Source organism: Canis lupus, chromosome 9 (genome assembly GCF_048164855.1).
Source record: "Canis lupus baileyi chromosome 9, mCanLup2.hap1, whole genome shotgun sequence".
Classification (NCBI taxonomy): Eukaryota; Metazoa; Chordata; class Mammalia; order Carnivora; family Canidae; genus Canis; species Canis lupus.
In genome coordinates this window covers 13670858-13691881 of record NC_132846.1, presented here as the reverse complement: position 1 = coordinate 13691881, position 21024 = coordinate 13670858, and the positions used below count along the sequence as shown (strand labels likewise).

The 21024-nt window shown below is 36.1% G+C and overlaps 1 protein-coding gene and 1 long non-coding RNA gene across 7 annotated transcripts in view; one reads left to right on the top strand and one right to left on the bottom strand.

The window, feature by feature from the left end:
* The window catches only part of NPAS3 (neuronal PAS domain protein 3), an 839616-nt gene that overhangs the window by 584648 nt on the left and 233944 nt on the right, over nucleotides 1–21024 (bottom strand). The gene's annotated exons all lie outside the window — the stretch shown is intronic.
* Nucleotides 7141–18992, top strand: LOC140639797 (uncharacterized). The gene is made up of 5 exons (XR_012036428.1): nucleotides 7141–7286; nucleotides 12070–12162; nucleotides 16270–16454; nucleotides 17193–17341; nucleotides 18510–18992. It is a non-coding gene; the product is annotated as an uncharacterized lncRNA (long non-coding RNA).

The following is a 21024-nucleotide window of genomic DNA, read 5'->3' as shown; positions in this document are numbered from 1 at the left end:
TTTATGTTATGTTTTAATTTTACATTAACTGATTAAACTTTAAAAAAATAATGCAAGCCTAATAAAATATGCCATTGGTCAATAAACAAGCAGGGATGTATTTCATAATTAGGTAAGAATTTATGAGAGGCCAATTCTGATGGTAGTCTTACATGGATGTTATATGGAACTTTCTCTTTATATATGTCACTCAAAGAATCTCAAATGGGCTCATTTGTTATCTAATTAATATTACTAATACTCATACTAGGAATTTCTCTGTTCAACTGAAGCAAGTAGATGATTAGGTCATTATTCTGAAATTGTTATTAATACATAGGCTTATCAATAATTTAAGGGAAAAAGAAACCAATTCTATAGGGGAGGAGGTAAGCAAAGCTCAAGATCACAGGGAGAAGTTCAAGGAGCTCCAAAAGCTACATAGAGGAGAATGAGTTTCCTATTTCCACTCCAGGAAGAAGAACACATGGACATTAATGTCTTTGGATGCCTTGCCCAATCAATGTTCTCTGATACTTGAGTTATCTAAAATATCACTGGGCAGAATTTACTTCATGTGCTCCTGAATCACCTTCTTGTTGTTTTTCTTCTCCCCATCCGTACACTTTTTTTTTAAATCTCTAACACTCTGTGTTACCCTACTGGAGTATGTGCCTTGGCCATAATCTTAATAACAAGGGTTTCTATGACTCCCACATCACAGCATTATACAGACATCACAGTTCAGAAGACTTTCAGAATGACAGTACTATGTTTATAATAAATAGTAATTGGTTTTGAGGGCAATATCAATAAAATTCAGTCAAAGAATTATAAAGGTTATAGAATGCTGCTAGAATAGATTAAGCCAAAGACCTTAAGGTAACAACACAGATTGTGGATTAATCTTATACCTGCTTTTGTGAAGCAGAGCAGTTATAAGTAATTCTCAAATTGAATTAAGGACTAATGAAGACTTAAACTGTGTATTTGTAAATTCTGTTCTAAACCAAAAATTATCATTGTACTTCTGGAATTCCACAGAAGGAATGGAATGGTTGTATGTGAATAAAATGTAAGGTAGTAGAGTGCCTGGGTGGTTCAGTTGGTTAATTGCCTGACTCGTGGTTTGGGCTCAGATCATGATCTCATCAGGCTTGTGAGATGAAGCCCTGGGTCCTGCTTGTGCTCAGCAAGGAGTCTGCTTAAGATTCTGTTCCTCCCTCTGCCACTCTCCCATTTGTGCACAAGCATTTCTCTCTAAAATAAATAAATAAATAAAATGTTTAAATGTTATGGTGCTAATCTCTGCCATATAAAAAATGATTAAACTTCAGATTGGCAGTAAGTTACTCCCTGAGTCCAAACTTCCCATTGCTCACACGTTCTCTCACGTAGTCCTTGGATAACTAGAAAGAAAGACTCTTCCTTAATCCTCAGCAAATCAAAAATTCAACTCTCTTTGATGACGATATCATCATCCTCACCAGTAATTACCAACAACAACCAAACAACAAAATCAACAATTTCCAAAGATATACACAAAACACACATAAATACATATATCTACACATACACACAAATGTATTTTTAATTGACTTGCTTGTAAATAAATTTAGAAGTCATATACAAAATTGTGTCTATATTTTGGGAAGATAGTAAATGATTTTCAGAATCTCCAAAGGGCTTCTTCACAACCAAAAGGGCAATGATCTATTATCTAGAATTTCCTCTTATAAAACTTAAAAGTTGAATCCCCTACTCTTTTTGTGATGTTGCCATAATTAACTTTCCTTAACAACCATCCCTGGTTAAAATAATATTAATGTAGATTTCTGTTTAACACTTGGCAACAGGGGCTCCTGGGTGGCTCAGTAGCTGACCATCTGCCTTTGGTTCAGGTCATGACCCCGGGGTCCTGGGATGGAGTCCTTCATTGTGCTCCCCACAGGGAACCTGCTTCCTCCTCTGCCTATGTCTGCCTCTCTCTGTGTGTCTCTCATGAATACATAAATAAAATCTTTTTAAAAATGGCAACAAATTTTATATGTTTTTGAAGTTATACCTTTAACTATAGATAATAAGCAATAAAAAATTACTAGTAATGAAGAGTTAGGGGACAGCACTTATTGAATGTAATTCTTTTAATACTCTCATATCTTTTAAGTTCCTTGATAAGTTATGTGTTTTGTGGAAAGAGTCCTGATGAAGGAATTACAAGACCCATCCTGGCCATTCATAGGCATTGTGATTTTAAGTAACAAAGTTGAGCCTCAATTTTATCATTTTACAACATGAGGATTACAAACCAATCTCCTGGGACCACTGCAATGGCTCATATGATAGTTTCCAAGGTAGTATATGGTAAACTATGAAACAGTGAACTTCTTCGACAATTCTGAATTTAAAAAATTAAGATAGGTTGTAAACTTTAAATATGGTAGAGTCTACTTCAGAGTTTCCCAACAAAGAAGAATTTTAAGAAGTTGGAAAGACTTAGGAACGTTGAAAATATACTCAACCCATCCTTAAACTTTCTTGGAAGCCACAGGTGTTCATGGTGTGGGCTCTGCAGCCAGACTGTGAGTATTCACACCATCATACAGTTACTATCCCCACAACCTTCTCTAGGTCTCTCCATCTCTTTAGGCCTCAATTTCTTTATCTGGGAAACAGACATGATTATAGTTCCTACTTCATTATATTCATTATACTAATTGAACTAATAAATGTAAAGTGAAAAATTCCTATCATATGGTAAACGGTATCTAAGTAATAACATTACTATAATAATCATAAAACTTATTTGGGGAAAAAGCCCAACTGTTTGAACCCTAGTGCCACATCTGATTACCACCCTCTTTCTCTATAATTTTTATAATAATTTTATTTGACTAAGCTTCCTTTATACCATCTTTTCCCCCCGAGTCTAGGTACGGCATCCATAATTCTAAACACCTGTTTGCTTTCTTCATTTGTCCTCTCGAACTCCTTTCTCTATCGCCACTTATGACTTTCACTTTGGTCAGTTTAATTCCCCATGTAGTGACAAGTAGAATCAAACCAAAGGGAATAAAATCAGGGACACCTTGGTGGCTCATTGGCTAAACATCTGTCTTCGGCTCAGGGCATTGATCCCGGACTCTCAGGATCAAATCCTCACATCAGACTCCCTGCGTGGAGCCTGCCTCTCCCTCTGCCTGTGTCTCTGCTTCTCTCTGTGTGTCTCTCATGAATAAATAAATAAAATATTTTTAAATAAATAAATAAAAGTTTCAGCTGCAGAAATGGCCCCTCCCCCACTACTGGTTAGGCAGCCAGGAAGGGAGGGGCATGTTCAGTAACCTTTGTTGGTGACAACCCTTAAACAGACTATTTATTATAAACTCTTTTCATGTTCCCTAAAATCATGATTATCACATTAAGTTCTCTTTGATGCCTCTCTCAGCATATCTTCCACATTTGCAGAAGGTTGAGGTTAAATGCATGGATAGTGGAGGCACAATGCCTGTATTTAAATCCTGGCTCTAGAACTTAACTGATTATGTAGCTTGAGCAATTTATTTAGTTTTCTGCCTCAGTTTCTTTCATCTGTGAAATGGGATGATATTACTATCTGCTTCAAAAGGTTCTTGTTGAGATTAAATTAAATGAATTAATTTTTATAAAATATTTAAATGGTGCCTAACACACAGTAATACGAGTATTATTAAATGAAGACCTAAACTTGACTCACACTGATTGTTCTATGGTTTGAGGTCCATAATACTCATTTATAATGTATACAATGTTCTCACCAGTATGATTTCTAGTCACTGGTTCTGACATATCACACTGCATACTTTAAGCAAAATGAAACTCCTTTATTGCAAAAGATACTTATTTTTCATTACTGTCTTCCTTATGCCTAAGTCTGTTGTATCACAGCTATATTTAATTTTTCAAATAAAACATATATTCCATTAGTGAATGGTTAAAGATTCAAATCAATGATTTTCTTACTAGGAGTAAAAAGTGGCCATTTTTTAATTCACTAAAGTAGAAAAAATGGCACTCAATTGCAAGACAAGCAATTGTGTGTGTGTGTGTGTGTGTGTGTGTGTAAACAATATGCAAACAGTTGTTAAGGGGATGAATTACTCAGGAGAATTGTGAAAACTTCTATAAAAACTTCAAAATTGCAATGATAATTATTGGTCAAAATGATTTTATGAATACTCCCAGTAGAAAGGTGATCTTTCAAAATATTTTTCAAAACCTCATAAATTTAGAAATTCTCCTTGATGTCAGACAAACCCCAAATCCAGGACCATGGAGAGCTCACCCATACTGCCTGGTGAGTGGGGTAATGTGGAAGTACCAGCGGCATTTGCTGCTTTAGCTTCTATCCTGGGGACAAGGCCAAATAATGAAATTATTTGCAAAAGATAACCCCCCCCCCAAAAAAAAAGGTAAAAAAGGAACAGAAACTGCGACTATCACAAAGCCAATATTATGGAATTGACTCCGTTTTTGCAATCTCTCTGAAGCTGCCATAGAACTGGATAAAGATGTTAATTATTTATTGGGCCACTTGTCCATGGTGGGAAAAAAAACAGATAACTTTGCACTTGATGACTCCTTAAATTAAAAGTGGTAAGTTATCCTTTGTGGCTTATCAAATTTAGCTTTGCAAAATTGATTACTTTGATTTCCTACTTTGCAGAAATAGTTATGATGATTATGAAAATACTATAACTGGAGATCTACAGAGGATAACAAGGAGCAAAATAATTGTCAGAGAGTAACAACAAAAGTAAGTCAACTTAAATGTTTCTTCCTCTCTGGTGACTTCTTAATAGCTAGATATTTGTCAGTTCTTTTTATATAATTTATAATTGTATTTGTAGAACAGCTCCCGATCAGGACATTATCAAAAGACTCACACTACATCTACATGAAAATCCTCTCTCTCGGACTCATTTTTAACACCTTCATGTAAACTTTTAGAATACAATAACCAGTCCCTATAAAAGAACACAGAAGATTTTGGTCCTCTAACTGTAAGGGATGGGAAAGGTAGAGTCAGAACCACTTTAAATTTTGCCTTTTTAAAGTACTTCTAAGAAGGCAGAAAGGCAGGTTTTTATAGATTTTCCTACTTGTTTTGCTTAGGAGAACCCAGCACTACAGACTTCTACTATTTATCAATTAATCTGGCATGCAGCCTCAAAGGAAGAAGGTCGACCTGTATTAAAAATGCAGCCATCAAAAATTCATCAAAGGTTTCAGCATTTTAACTCATGAACCTTTGAACACCTACATACTTGTCAGATCTCTGGTCATAGTTAATGGTGAAATCTATAGTTACTCCAGTACCTATGCCTGCCCTGACATGAGCAGAATGAGGAGGATTCCCAAGGAAAAAGTTAAGATTCTAGCACTGCTTGCCTTTCTTTCATTACTTTCAATAAAATGGCCCAAAACACATTGCATCACCTAGAGTTCAAAGTCCATCAAATCAACCTACTGCAAAGAAAAAAATCTTTCAAGAGTATTTTTCCTTATGATTGTAAATATCACCTTTCTCACAAGGCAATAGAATTGAGAAATGCATAAACAGCTATTATCTAGTAGGATTAAGTACTACATAGCTCACAGATTGGAGTCTTTTAATGCTCTCCAAGAAAAGGTAATAATTTCAGAAACCCTCCTTTAGTGTGTAAAGAACACAGTATAGTATATGCTGGAAATGAAAACTGGAACCTTCCAGTTCAAGGTAAGAACTCTGCTGCTTAACTAATGCACTGCTCATAGCTGTCATCATTAATTTATGTTAGCCTCTGTAAACATCAAGAGTATAATAGGCCAATTTCACAACTAAATATAGATGCACATTTTGCCCTTATATAAATGGCAGATTGCTGCTGTAGATCATCGCTGCAGCAACACATCAGTAAAGATGCACTGTTTGATGGTCTGATGCTCACACAATATATAAAACCAGTTGTAATGGTTGTTTGGAAGCAAAGTGTAACATAGCAGCAAAATTTCATTTGTTCCACAAACTCAGGATATATTAAGCTTGGCTGACAAAGACTGTTTGATGTGCTAAATCAGTTTGACCTTCATTCTTGCTTTATTTTTCTCATTTAACATGTGGAATGACCATTATTTTTCCCCATGTGAGAAAAAATCATGAAATTGATGGCTTTAAAAGAGTACCAAAAAATCGGCAACTGCTAACATTTGAGAAAGTATCAAAATTAAGATGCATCCTTAAAATTTTTAACTAAGATATATTCTGAGTGAATAATCATGACCCATTTTTGACTTGTAGTAAAATAGATCAAAAGAGTAATTAGAGCCATTCAACTGAGTGCCTTCCCTCATCTTCAGAAAATGCCTTGTGTATGTTTGAACTTAATAATTAAATTAATTGGTTTTAGCCAATGAGCGTTTTTATTCTTAACACTTTAAATAAGAGGATTTAATTCCAGAATGAGTCATTAGAATAGTAATAAAGAAAGCTGAGAGGTCTGCACAATCCTTTTCAACCAATGTTCACCTTGATTCAAATAATCCTTGAATGAACCACAGCAAGACCAAACTATTCATTGTATGCTTTGGTGTCTGCCAAAAACCTCATGAATCAAAGTGTTTTGTTCTTCATTTTCCCCCAGAACTTTAAGCTGTACAACTGGCAGTTCCATAATAATGGAAAAACTGTGGCTTTATCAAGTAATTTCTCTCCACCCAATAAAGAGCACTTTACCTTGGAGCAACTTGTATATTTCACACCTTAAATTTCTATTTACCAAATCAGCTAATCACTTCACAATTGAACTCAGAACAAAAAAAAAATTATCAATTAAAGTGGTTGAAACTCCTGCAAATTATCATTTAGGAATGAAGTAATTGCTTTCATCAGGGCAGAAAAGCCCGCCAGAACAGAAATGTCACTTTAGATTAGTGTTCTCACTCCTGAAGCTATGGATGACACAGCTGATATAAGACTAAATGCCAAGACCAATCAATTGCTTTTGTGGCTCTGCTCTGAGCGGCTGTAAAAGGGGCCATTTTCTAGGATCTACTCTTCATTATAGTAAATGCTATCTCCTTGGTAACATAATTCCATTTCTCATAAATTCTGTCTGAGAGCATTGTCCTAACAATGGATGTTTGTGGAAAAGAATGCTGTTGGTTTAATGCACAGAATTAAGTGTGAATGGCTGTCAAACTGCTATAGTTTACTAGTTCTTAAACATAAATTGAAGTCTTATACATTAAAAAGAATTCTTAGGGAGAAACGAATGTCCGGAACAAGGGTAAGATATTGTATTTGAAGGCTCTGTGCTAGCGGTTTAGAATTTTGACTATTCTAGTATTTATCTGTCCTGTACATTAAATCAGTCAGCTCACACCAGAGGTGGGTGAACACTTCACTTACTTTCTCAGCAGTGTAGTTTGCAAATGTGAAACCTCAGAAGCAAATATGGACTCATTAGGCAACTGCATGCGATTTGTGAATAGCCACAACTGTGTTAAAAGAAAAAAAAAAAAGTGTTCTTTGAGCTGAGCCCTTCCTGGAAAGCATCCAGATCTTAATTTATATTGTTCATCCTCCTGAAGTTACAAGAATCTGGATTGCAGGCTCCAATTAAAAGGAAATTGAAGCAGCTAATATAGTGAGAAAGCTAGCAATTCCCTGCACTGTTCTCTTCAGGTCTGAAGTTTAGAAAGAGATTCAGGATCACGGGTCTTTGCCCAACATGGGATAAAGGCTTTCTCATCCTGGTGAGCACACATGTGTAACTTCCATTAACAGTAACAGGAGTCGTGAGCACACATTGAGAGGAAAGTCTACTGCTAAATATTTGAAAGGGTCAGAACGTCTCTGCTGAAAGGCAAAATGAGAGGGAATGGTGGGGCACCCTGTGACAGCAGGATGTTTTACTGACCATGCAAAGGGCAATTGCTGGAATTGCTACCACTCCAAGGAGCTACAGTACTGATTTCCATAGTATCAATAGCAGGAATCTACACATGATGTTTCTGCTTTTTAAGGTTATTCAGTACTATGAAAGAATAGCATGAACCTTAATGTAATACTAAAAGCGGACATCTTTTTTTTTTTTTTTTTTTTTTTTTAAAGCGGACATCTTTTAATGCTTACTCTCTTTTGGCCACAGCCTAAATGTTTTAAATATTATCTAAGTCACGGTTGCCAATATCAGCCATAAAGGGAAAAAAGTAACAGCAACTATGGAAGACAATCTCTGGACACATCTGATACTAAAAACAGTGTATCTTTCAGCCCCTCTTTTGGGGGCCACTGTATGGGTTTTGTACTTTCCCTCAAACCTGCCATACCCTTCCCCCCAAAACCAGGAGATTTTTTAAAGACTTGTTTATTTTAGAGAGAGCTTGAGTGCAAGGGAGAGGGCAAGGAAGTGTGGAGAGAGAGAGGGGGAGAGAGAAAGAGAGAAGCAGACTGCCTGCTGAGCACGGAGCCCGAAGTAGGGCTCAATCCCAGGACCCTAAGATCATGGCCTGGGTTGAAATCAAGAGTTGGATGCTTAACTGACTGAGCCAACCAGGTGCCCCTAAAACTAAATTTCTTGTCTTAAGGACGGCTTTCCCCAGATCTTAGACTTCTGGTGCTAAAGCAGGGAACTCCTGGGCAAACCAGGACAGCTGGCCACTCTGGAAGTATTACTGCCTCCATTTCACAAATAAGAAGATCAAAGCACAGAGAGCGAGGTAACTTGCCCAGAGCCAGTGAGGGTTGCAGCAGAAATTTGAATCTTGGTAAAATGACTCACATAAGTCCCTCTCACCCCCACAGTACACCACCTCTACAGCAAAAAAGTCCTCATGATTTCCCCTTTCTCTATCATATTTATGTGACAGTTAAGTCACTGACAAAGTTTTACTTAATTTATAATCATGTATATATAAGTTCCATAAGCGTTATGAAAACATTAATTTCTTAATGAAATGTTCAACAAAACCCTGTTTTCCAGGCTTATAAACGTTGCAATTTGAAGTAGATGGATTTGCTGTTAATTGGTGTAAGTTCCAAACTAAATTACTTTGGAATTCAAATTCAAATGACCTTTTCTAGAGGGAAAATTCACTTTTTCCTTTAATTTTCTCTAAGTGTGATTTCAAACACTTTTGAAAGCACAACTAAGTGGAAGAAAGCTTTTGAAAACTTTCAAGCTTGATAGGAGAAACTTGGAAAGGAGAAAGCATGCTTTGACAAGTTTGAAGATCTTTAAGTATGAAAAATGAAAGTTATGGTCATGTGAACACTGCAAACAGCACATGCTTTTAGTTGACATCAATGAACATGCCATTATATTGTAACTGCCTGCATTCCTTTGTGAAATAGAGATAATTAAGTAAAATGGTCACCCTTTCTTTAAACACTACAACTGAGAAAACAGGCCTTAAAGAGACTATATACCTTATCCTTTACCCTAAGACATATTTTTACTTAATATTTTATCAAAATTCCCAAAAGCACAGCATATGGTTGCCAGGGATGTAAATTATTACAATTCCTAGAGAACACTTTGGCAAATACATATCCAAAGGATTAGAAATTTGTCTTTTTTTGACCAAAGCTAAGGATGTGTGTGAATATATTGCTAAGAGAATATTCACTGTCTCCTTGATAAATGAACTTTAGAAACCTATTATGGAATATTCAAGCTCTTGAACATGGATGCTGAAAAAAATCCTCAGTGGCTTGGGAAATTTTTCTTTACAATATAGTAAGCAATGAAAGGCAGTTTATAAAGCAGAGAGTATAGTGGGATCAAACAACTGTAGTTCTATATCACATAGGTGGATATACAGATAAAATATATCCAAATCTAGATTAATGCCCATAAACCAAAATATTAAGATTGGTTCTTTCTACATGGGAGAAATTCCTTGTGGAGGAGGTGGAGAGAACTCTAATTTCTGTCTTCAATAAAAATTTTTAAATGTAAAATTATTTTGAAAAAACACACAAATATTGTTTTATGGAGTCCAAGTTGAGCCTCAGAAGTGCCCTGATGCTAAAAGACATTTTTCATTTAATAAAGGTTTACCTGCTAGTACTATCAAATGCTAGCCTGTCACCACTTCTTGCAATAGAAGGGCCTAAATATTTGGAGAAAATGCTTGGCTTGGTCACTCCTCTAAAAGAAAATGCTTGGCCAGAACTGGCAAAGCTGGGCAAGGGTTTCATTCCTTCCTAAGGTATCTCACACAGGTCTCCAACCAAAAGATTGAGTCCATTAGCCACACAGCCCAGGCTCCCCTAAACCCAAAAGCAGTGCTTTACTCAGTTGTATATATACACTATGCCAGCTGCTTGGCTAGAGATGCAAAGTGCTACCACTAGACTGGCTTTTTTTGGGACAGTGACCTTAGGTTCTTACCCAGGAGAAAACAAACACACCAAATATTATATAGAATGAGGTTCTTGAAGCATATTCTCAGATCCTAACTCAAGTCTAGGGTAAGAAGCTGCCCCAATTGATGATATCTTGACATCTCTATGCTCTGTAACACTGACCGAACTATTATAACCAGGGTCATCCATTGTTTTTCCCTTGGCTGCTGTACCTCACACTTCTAATAGGTTTTGGCCCTTGGCAGTAGGTGGTTCCATGGTAATGGAGCATGTATATGTAGTAGTCAAGATGTTATCCTGTGCCAGGGGTTATCTATACCTTAAGGAGTCATGTTACCTTGTTAAGGTGCTTTATGAAGTGAGACAACATGGGAAATGCCTGTTTAGTTCCAGGCTTCCATTACTCAGTCAGAAACCACGTCCTCCTGGATCCTACACTCTTTTGAGAAAACTTGATAGATGTTAGTCTTCTCATAAAAATCTGACTTTGAGGAACTACAAGACAGTTATTCTGAGCCACACCTATTTACATAACAGGAGAATAAAGATAGGTAACATATCAATGTATGAAATGTTAATATAAAAAATAAGAATAAAGTGGGCACATTTTCTTGATGAGTTTGCAAGCTGCTTGTGGAAAAATCAAAGGTTCTATCATTATATGTGTATATAAAACTAAAAAGACCTAATTATCTCATTGATTGAAAGTTAGCACTGAATTTCCTGATTTTAAACAAATCATCGCCACAACTTTAATAGTAACATGAATCCACACTGTTGACAGAAAATTCTCAAATGCAGAAAAGCATGAGGGGTACTTATAAGCTCATATAAAAGTGCCTGGTTAATTGAAATAAGGCAATAAAAGCCAGAGATTTTCTCAATTGGCCCCTAATGTAAAGTCTCCATAAATCACCTTAGTGTCTGAATCTAGAAGCCACCAAAATTTAAACACACAAAATGTGTAACACATGGTTGAACACTTACTTCTTCTCTGACCTTTCATAGCCTAATATAGTCTTTGACCAAAATGGATATTTTGTTGCCTTTTACCCATCTACCAGCACTCTACAGGAGCCCGTTCTTAAATTTACCTTCTATCTTGTCCGTGTATTTCATTTTGTTTTGTTTGGGCTGAAATATTCATCTTAAAGGGTTTTCCCTCAAGGTCTCCTTTTGAGTTATTAGCCAACAAAAGATCACTTAGTCTTCAGTCTCGCTTCTGAGAACAGCAGTGTTTCCCAACAGCACAGTTACAAAGATAGTGTGGAGATCAATGAGTCCTCAAAAGCAATGGGGCAACTATGTCATGTTCTCATGGTTGTGGACCTAACTTTTCATATACATACATGTGCAGGTGCATGCACATGCATATACACACACATACACACACTCTCACATAAACACAGCATTGTTGTTAGGGGATTAAATTATATACATGGCTGCCTCTAGCTATGACCTCTCCAACTACTCATCACTTCCAAAATTCTTAGAGGTGGTATTTGAGCATGACTAAATGTGCCATGAGTATCCTTAAATTCTGTTTACTTTCCCATCATTTTTATCTCATTCTCTTCTATACAACTTCCTTCATTTGATTTAGTCATATGTCATCTAATAAAATTCACATATCCAAGAAGAGTAGGGTTTTTTGGTTTTATAAATTGTTAATATAGCATAAATAAATTTACCTGCAGGACCTAAAGAAATAATACAAGTGAATAAAGAGAACTACTTACAAGAAAGCAATGCAAACCTGATAATGGCAACTGGACCTTATTGTTGAACAGGTAATGGGGAATGGTGAGGACTCTGGCAGACTGGAGAGCATGTGCCCAGCCAACAAGGGGCACTCATTATTCAGGAAACACACACACACACACACACACACACACACACACACACAAACATTGTTACTAGATGAGACTATGGACCCAAAGTTGCCAGGTCTTCCTTTTTAACAGAAGATAGAAATCCAGGGATTTGTTTTTTTTTAATGTAAAATTTTCCATTTTGTGAAAAAATATTGGCATCTCATTTAAAAACTAGAACTCTTTGCAGGCTCTTCCATGCCTCAATTGGCCTATGGCTGTTAGCAATCTGTGGTTTAATGCCATTAATAACATTTCTGGAGACTAGGATTTAATTACAGGGTACATAAGGTGTGGGATATGAAGATGTATAGCAGTAAGGTGACATTGAAAAAATCAGAAAGAGGTATAAAATGAATGGAAGTGAATGAAGAAAGTTAAGTGGGAAGAAACTATAATTATAAAGTGACTTCCTGAGGGGTTGAATTTCTGCTTTTTCTTTGCTGTTTTGTAAATGTCCTAAAAATAATCAGGAAAAATCAGAGTTAGACCATTCTATAGGGTTCAACCTATTAATAAAAATAGCTCAGAAAACCAAAAATACTGACTAGGCAAATGTGTACATATGTCCATTTACAACATTTAAGCTACAGTTTCAAATATTTAATAACAGCTGAAAGCTCAGTTTACCATGGTAGCATCCTGTACAAAAAAATATTTTATGAAAATTAAACTAGCTCTTTTCACAATGAGTCTTTAGAGTGCAGTCCCTGAAAAATTAGTGATTAGATTATGTTAACAATTTCTTAAAGTACATGCCAAATAAGACTTTGTTGTTATTAGCACAATAATAATGTTGAGAGACAGTGTCCTCCTATGGATGTCTTCAATGAGTACTTGCTGAAAGATGGTTATGCTGATGGTCTAAATGTCCTTAAAAGTCATGATCAAAATTAGTAAAAAATAAATCCAGTAGTAGTGCTACTGAAATAAAATTTATACAGTAAATCAGTCCTTGAAATGAATGGTATTACTGTGAAGAAGGAAGGGAAAGAGGGAAGAAACACAGATATTACCCCCTTCCCACCAAACCTTGATAATAATAAATTCTTCCCTGTCAAAAATATTTAAATCTTAAAACAGAGTCCCATCTCCTTTCTACACTCTGGAGGCGGTCCTACAGTGAGCACCAAACTGAGTCGAAAAAGAGAAAAAGAAGTCAAGAGCCTGTCTAGCCTCCTTTGTTAACCATACCGTCTTACTCAGAGCACCACATCATCATAAATCCTTCCAAGTCAGGTAGAAATGTAACAATAAGGAATACAGAAAGCATTTCCAAGGGGAAATCCAAGATCTTCACATAATTCTTGACTCCCTTTGTTAGGTTTGTATGTTTAAAATACAAAAAAGTGGACAGAGGCAACACTCCAAAGAGAACATATAAGAGATCACAGCAAAAAAGGATTTAACCTGGCAAGGTACCTACAAATTAAGATGAGATATTAAATCCCCATAAATTTCAGAATGACTAAGACAGCCATCCAGAAAGGCTTTCTGAAATTCAACAAAATTCTGGAACCCATGTTTTCCTACAGTTGAATCTCCTCTGCCTCTGGGTATGGGTTTTGGGGCTTTGTAGGGTTTTTATGCCTTCTATTTATTTTAAAAGTGTGTTTATGTGTTTGTGCATCTGCTTTGCTTTCTGGGGTAGCTGTGGCCTTCTTACTTCCTTCTGGCTATGTGTTCCTAGTCTCTGGCAGTGTCCTTTTCCCTCTTGGGTAGAGGCTGACAGCTCAGGTGGAAAGGACAGCCATCACGTCTATATGTAGGGTCTGCTGCTTTATGAAATTGATCAGAATGGCACATTCTAGTCAATTTCACTCACAGCAGGTGGAAGCAAGAGAACATTCCTATATAAAAGTCAAGCACTGCTTTTCATCTGTAGCTTCCAGGACTGATCGTACAGTAGATCTCAACCAAAAAAGCAAACACATACACACACAGTCGGCTAACATGCATCCCAGGGCAGACATGCTACAATTTGTGCACAACCCCTTCCCTGCCCCCTGTATATGCAATACAGTAAGGAATGGTGTGTGTTAGACTGTAGGCTATAATTTTATTGATAGACTCTGATGACATTATAAAATCCATAAGGGCAAAGAGCAAGTGATTTGCTCATGTCACTAGAAATCCAATACAAAATTACAGCTTTCATTTAGAAGCCTTTTTGGAACTTTTTTTTTTAATCAGTCATGATGCATGGTTATCAATACCTGTATTTGGACCATGATGACAAGGGAGGGGAAAAAAAACATCAAGCCAAATCCTACAGAGAATAATCCCAAATTCTTCAAGCTCAGAAGGACAACTCCTGATTTTACAAAATTCTATACAAATTGTGAGAGATATAGCAAGCAGAAAATGAGAGCAAATTTGCCTCATTTCATCAAGATTTCTGTAAGAATTCATTTACATGCTACTATGTGCTAAATGTAGATTTAGATCTTCACACATAAAACCAACTTTAGGTCTTTTATAGTGTATGTTACAAATAAACTCATATAAACTCCTAGACAATTTGTGTATAAAAAGCAGGGGAAAAGATTCCCTCTTTACTCCATGTCAACACATTCCACTTTCACGTGAGTTCAACAGGTATTGTGTGTCTTCATTTGGACAACATAAACTTGGGTGAGGGGTTTGTATCTTCTGAAGATCCACCCACTTATGCACTTTCAAAGCATTAATTTAACAGATCTTTAAGTGGGGTGGACGTCATACAGAAATATCTGTGCCAAGGAAATCTTACTATTTCCAAGAAAGAGGGACTTCCTGTTGAGAAAGTTTGCTTCCTCTCTGTGCTCAGGATAACTTGCATTCCTAAGCAGGAGGAGGTTGACAGAGCCATCAAAGACCGGTCAATCCTAGCAGTTCATGCTATCTGTGGGAGGTCCTGGATAGAACCAGTATGTTTATAAAAGTGACTTGTAAGCAGGTCTAGACTAAAGCAATTGAAAGACAGATCATCTGGAAAATAAGTAGAGTTAATTGGATAGGTACAGGTGGTCCACATAAGGAAGCTATTCAATATAAGGAAAAATATGAGAAAATCACAGTTATTCATTACAATCAAAAAACTGATCTATAAGTAGTGAGATCTGAGTGCTGGGCCAACCTCTGCCACTATTAACTGTATGATTTTAGACAAGACATTTAATTTCCCTGGCTCTATGCTTTGTGACTGGAAAAGCAAAGACATTGTTCTCCAGCACATGAGCACATCTTTCCCCTTCAAGATCCTATTTTCACTTGTGTGTATGTTACATATCACTAATGAACTACTAGGGGATATGTCGAAGTGCACTGAAATTATTGCCCATTTCCCATACCATCTTAAAGTGGTGTGTCCTCCCCCACCCGCCTCCCTCTCCCACTGTTCAACTGTTAGTGTCTCATACAATCACAGAACCTTCAATAAGGAAATATACAACCTTACTTTCACATAGGATTCAGTGAAATTGCATGGTTATTGAACTCATAGATGATACATGAAAACTATCCTAAAATTTCGGATTAATAACAATGAAATAGTCCTATCTCCACTTTCCCAAAAGAAAATCTGAGTCTTCTCAGAACTGACAAAGAGCATAAAACAGTTACCCTTGAGTAATGGGTAATAAAGAATATCAGCTGACTAAGTAGAGAATAGGGTTTATGTAAGAGCTATACCTTTGTTTTAAACAAATTAAGCCCTTTCTCCCCACTGATGGGTGGGAGAGGTTCCAATGATGGCAAAACTTACACTTGTAAAGTGTGCCTGTTTACTCTCTATGCATAGTATAATGCCCTGGAACATTCTTACAGAACGTCAACCATCTGGATCAAGCAATCAAACACCACATGTTGGTTGCTGTCTAGCATCAGGCTAAATCCAAATCAATCAATAATCTATATTTTGTGTGCACCAGTAATTTTGACATTGCATAGACACAAATGCAATACTCCTATCTGTCTCCAAGGTGAGTAGACAAGTATTATAAAAAGTGGATAATATTTAAACTGTTTTTCAATCTGTTTCCATAGCTGACTCCACAATTCTTCCAAAACAAGCTCAGATTTCATGGGATGGTTTGATCTGCAACTGACCTAAAAGCAACCACATACACCTCTAACATCTAATTAAGCCAACGAAAACAACACCGGTCAAAGTGATGGTACCACCACCAATATTCCACGATGCGGCTCATGCCGTTTTGGCTTGCTCAGAGGTATGTGACTATTGGAATCATGTCAGACCGCATCATTCTCTCATTGACATATAAATCTGATTTGTTGTTAATAATACTTACTGTACCTACAACAACATAAGCAGGTCCCAGTGCATAAGGTCTGAAATTACTTTAGGTACTAAGAAAAACACAGCAAGCCCTATGAACCACATGTTAAATAAAAAATTAAATCTCCTTTCAACTGAAATGTGTACAGAATTTTTAATACAATAAACAATGTTTACATTAATTTCACTTGAACTTTTGCAGGTTGGAGAAGCACATTTTGAGTAGCTTATGGTCTTGATTGGTTAGTGAATAATATTTAGCTCAAAGTTTGTGAAAGCCCCAAGCTATAAGTATTCTGAGTTTGGGGTGAATGAAGGTGTAAGCTTAGATGGGATAGTCTAAGAGAAAGAAAGAAGCACCTTTACAAAGAGCTATTATACCTGATAGGCTCCATACAAGACAGTTGAAATGTGAGCTTCAGTATTCAAAATAGAAAGGATACAATCATATGTCTGGTTAACTTACAGGAAATAGTTCCAGAGACAATTTTACACTAACTACAGTGATTTGGGCAATTTTTTAAAATAATACCAGCCAATTTCTCTCCATTATACTCTGCTGGCAGAAAATAAAACATTTTTCTTTGAAATGATTGCCTTTGGTTTTGTTAAATCATGCATTCTGTCAACATGTGGTCACCATTTTTACATGATCTTTCTGCTTCCCTAGAAAAGAATGAATTCACAGTCTGAACCCTGATATAAATATGTAATCTTGCAACTGTTAAGGCTTCTTCTATTACTACAAAATGAAGAGATAAGAAATAGATGTAGTATCAAAAGAAATGAAACCAAAAAGAGAGAGATGATGATGACCAAGTAAGTATAAAGCTTTGATTCTTGCATCCACTCCCCATAGCTAAATGAAGCAAATGTCCATGCTGATCATTTTTCTTACTGTAACACAAAGAGATTGTGTGAAGTTCACGATTTTAAAACACTAATATTTGAAAACAAATTTGAAAACCCTATTTATGTCAAGAGATACATTCCAGCAACTTTGCTGTAGCTAGCAAAAGGTTAGGAGAGCAGAGGTTGTAATAAAGAAGAAATATCTTGTTATTAAAGACTTTGGACTATAATGATAACATTATAATTGCTTCTACTCACTATGGCATCCTCTATCCTCTAGGATGGAGATTCTGTATCTCCATCAACCAGCCTGTACATTTTTAAAGCTATATTATTTTTTCAAAAACTATAGATACTTGTTTGGTTTTTTTTGTTTTTTGTTTTTTGTTTTTTTTTTGCTGCCCCAAAACAGCAGCCTTTATTTATTGAAACAGAACACAGCTCTTTATAAGATAATCACTACAACGTCACCTACCCTAGAAGCTGGGATTTTCTAGAGTAGGCATTCAGAAAGCATCCTTGACAATGTTGTTTACTTTACACAATTACTGGGGTATTACTACATCTCAAACTTCTTATAGTAAAAAAAAACAAAAAAGTTAATTCTAAGAAAAACTGAGATACTTTGTTAATTCTAAGAAAAACTGAGATACTTCAACTGAGTAAAGATTAAGAATTTTCAGATGCATTTTAAATTGAATAAAAATATGAAGGGAAAAACAAAGTGGTAATTTTTATATATGAACAAGATAGCAAAGGAGAAGACTCTGGTATGAAGAAAGATAATAACAACTTGATCAGACTTAATATAGGTGTTTTAAAGTTATGAGCATAGGAAAGTGTCACATGTTCCTTTCCCTCCAGATAGTTACATGTGAAGTTAAAATGTAGACCACAGAGGAATATTACTTAAAAATAACTTCTTCCACTGAGTAGCAAATGGGATCTAGGCAAGATTTCAACTGAGATGATGCTCTGCTTGTGACAGAATGGTCTGAGTCTCAAGAGTATGATGACCGTGTAAAGGGGACTTAGAAATTAATGCCACTTCTTTGTCAAGGTAAAACTCAAGTTATTAGAACCCAGTTGAGACTTTCAACTAATCAGAATGATTTTTGTATTCTTGACTTCTTAGGTAGAGAAAAACACAGAGAAATCACCAAAACCAGCAAATGACAAGGATTTTTTTTTCTTTTTCCGTTAACTACAACCTCTGAGATGTTCTGTAAAGTGGATATACATTAACCCCCATTTCCTGCAGTGTCCATAACTCCATACTATGATTGACTTAGTTTAGAAAAAAAAGAATGAATGTAGCCTTGGCAGAAATGTGAATAATCAAGAAAAGACCCAATCTCCATGAGGATTCCATTCTTATCAACGCACTGGGACATAAAGATTTCTAGAAAGCAGCAGAGAAGAGAGAGCAATAAACAGTAGAACTTCAGGCATGTGCTTTCTCTTCCAGGGGCTCAGTTTTCTCATTTGCAAAATGTCTCTGCCCCCTCCCTCCAATAAGTTCTAAAATTCTTTGGAATTCAAGAATTTCACCAAAGGGGTTAAAACAAAAATATTTTGCCTAACTCAGAACCAATGAAAATGTACCTATATGTAAGAAGTCATATTTCCTCATCAGTCATGTGATAACAATGCTGGCATCATCCACAAGGAGGGTTCCCAAAAGCCCAACCATTGTGTAGTTGGCACAGACTGGCATGATCCACCTGCCAGCATCCATTCTGGGGTCAGAGCCCAAACTGCACGACCTTTAAATATCTGAACTCAAACCCACATCTACAGGCTACATAGTTCAAGTGAATGCTTCCTAATCATTATACAAGCTGTGTACACCTTTAAAAGTGTTTTAAAAAATATCTTAAAGACTTAAAGAAATTGCAATACATTCCTTCTATTTCCCACTGGTCAATGTTTTTAAAAAAAGAATTTAGATAAAAAATGGCTAATAATTAAGCACTTATTATGGTCTTACTATGTTCTTAGTGCTGTGCTAATTAACTGCTTCATATGGTTTCCCTCATTGAATCCTTAAACAGCCACGTGGTTACGTATTTACAGATGAGGATAGAGAGGTTAAAGTGGCCACATCATTTACGTCAAGTCTCCCAGCTAGTTATTCCTATGTCCAGGTCAATCCCAAATTGAACTATCTACAAAATACTCATGTTCAACCATCATGGTCAACACATAGCAGATGAGCTGACAGGGAAGAAAAGATACAGAAGTTCTAACCTTTTTAAACCACGAGTTCCTATTTTAAAAAATATGATGAGTTTCCTTCATCAGCAAATTTAAAGAAGTTTTTAAAATCCCAGAATTTGATTCTGGGACCTAGGACTGTTGTGGTAGATTTGAGAAGACTTATTTTTATAAAAATTTATGAGTTCAGTTTACATAAATTTGGAAATAAAATAACATGGTTGCTTTGTGCAGCCATCTGCCACTCTCATAAGCATCTCTAGCTACAAAATTGAGAATACTGGTAGTTTTGCTGTGGAGTTAATTGAAGCCTTCCTAAGAATAATTTTAATTCAGTGTTTTAGAGCCAAATTCTGCTTTATGATCCACATTTCACATAGTATTTCTGAAAACTAGAGCAAGCCAAAGGTTTGATTGGCATTCTAAAATCTTTCAGATTAAAACATGATCCAGCTATTTTCTGCTACATATCTAGTGTTGATCCCAAGACCCATATAAGTGAAAGGGTTTTCCAAATGCAGTGTAGGCATGACCTGTGACGTTGCATAGAGGATTACCTATTAAGTACTGAGACCATCCTCCTATCTTTATTGTTATCCTATCCTGTCATGTAATCAAAACTGTGTTCCCCCTACCTTTAATTATATAATAAAAATGGCTAAGTCTTTCTCAACAAATTTATAAACTTAACATTTATTTGGTTATAATATGCAAAAGCTTATGATACATGGCTTTAAATTAATGTTTCTTCCCAGTATTTTCTTCTATCCAAGGATATTTTATGATTTCTGCTGATAAATGCCTTTTTTAAAAAAGGTAGTTTCTCAGAAAGATCTCATTTTTGGGTTAAAAGCAACAACTCTCTTCAGATGCAGTACAAAGCGTGTATTTGAGAGTTTATCAGTTATTCTTTGTGGGTCTTAATTCAGCCATTGTCTCTGCAAAGAGTCAGTTGCTTTCACAAAATTTCATTTTGACCATTTACAAAATGAAAAGATCAAAGACTCACCAATATTCTGAATGCATTATGTGAATTATAGAAAGACAACAAAGAATTTGGAGGGAAAAACCCTAAGTATCCATTATTATCATAACAAAAATAGCATTGCTATCTATTAGAAAGAGAGAGAGGGAAGTGAACAAAAGTAATTATCCAAGCTATAATTTGGCCCTGTCAACAGAGCACCCCTCCTCAGACTAAGAAAAGGCTCCATAATAACAAGCTCTAAAGAATTGTCTCACAAATGCCAGTTTGGGAGGGGTGCGCTGTAACAGCATCCTAGGACTAGGTGCCGGGGCTGCAGCATTCCACATGCAGGACATACACACAGTCCCACACATGTGTCATCTGGTGGGTTCAGCAAGGCCTGCGGGTGATGGGTTAGTGACTTCTGCCACAAGTAAAATTAAAATATACACTCTATTTTCCTCAC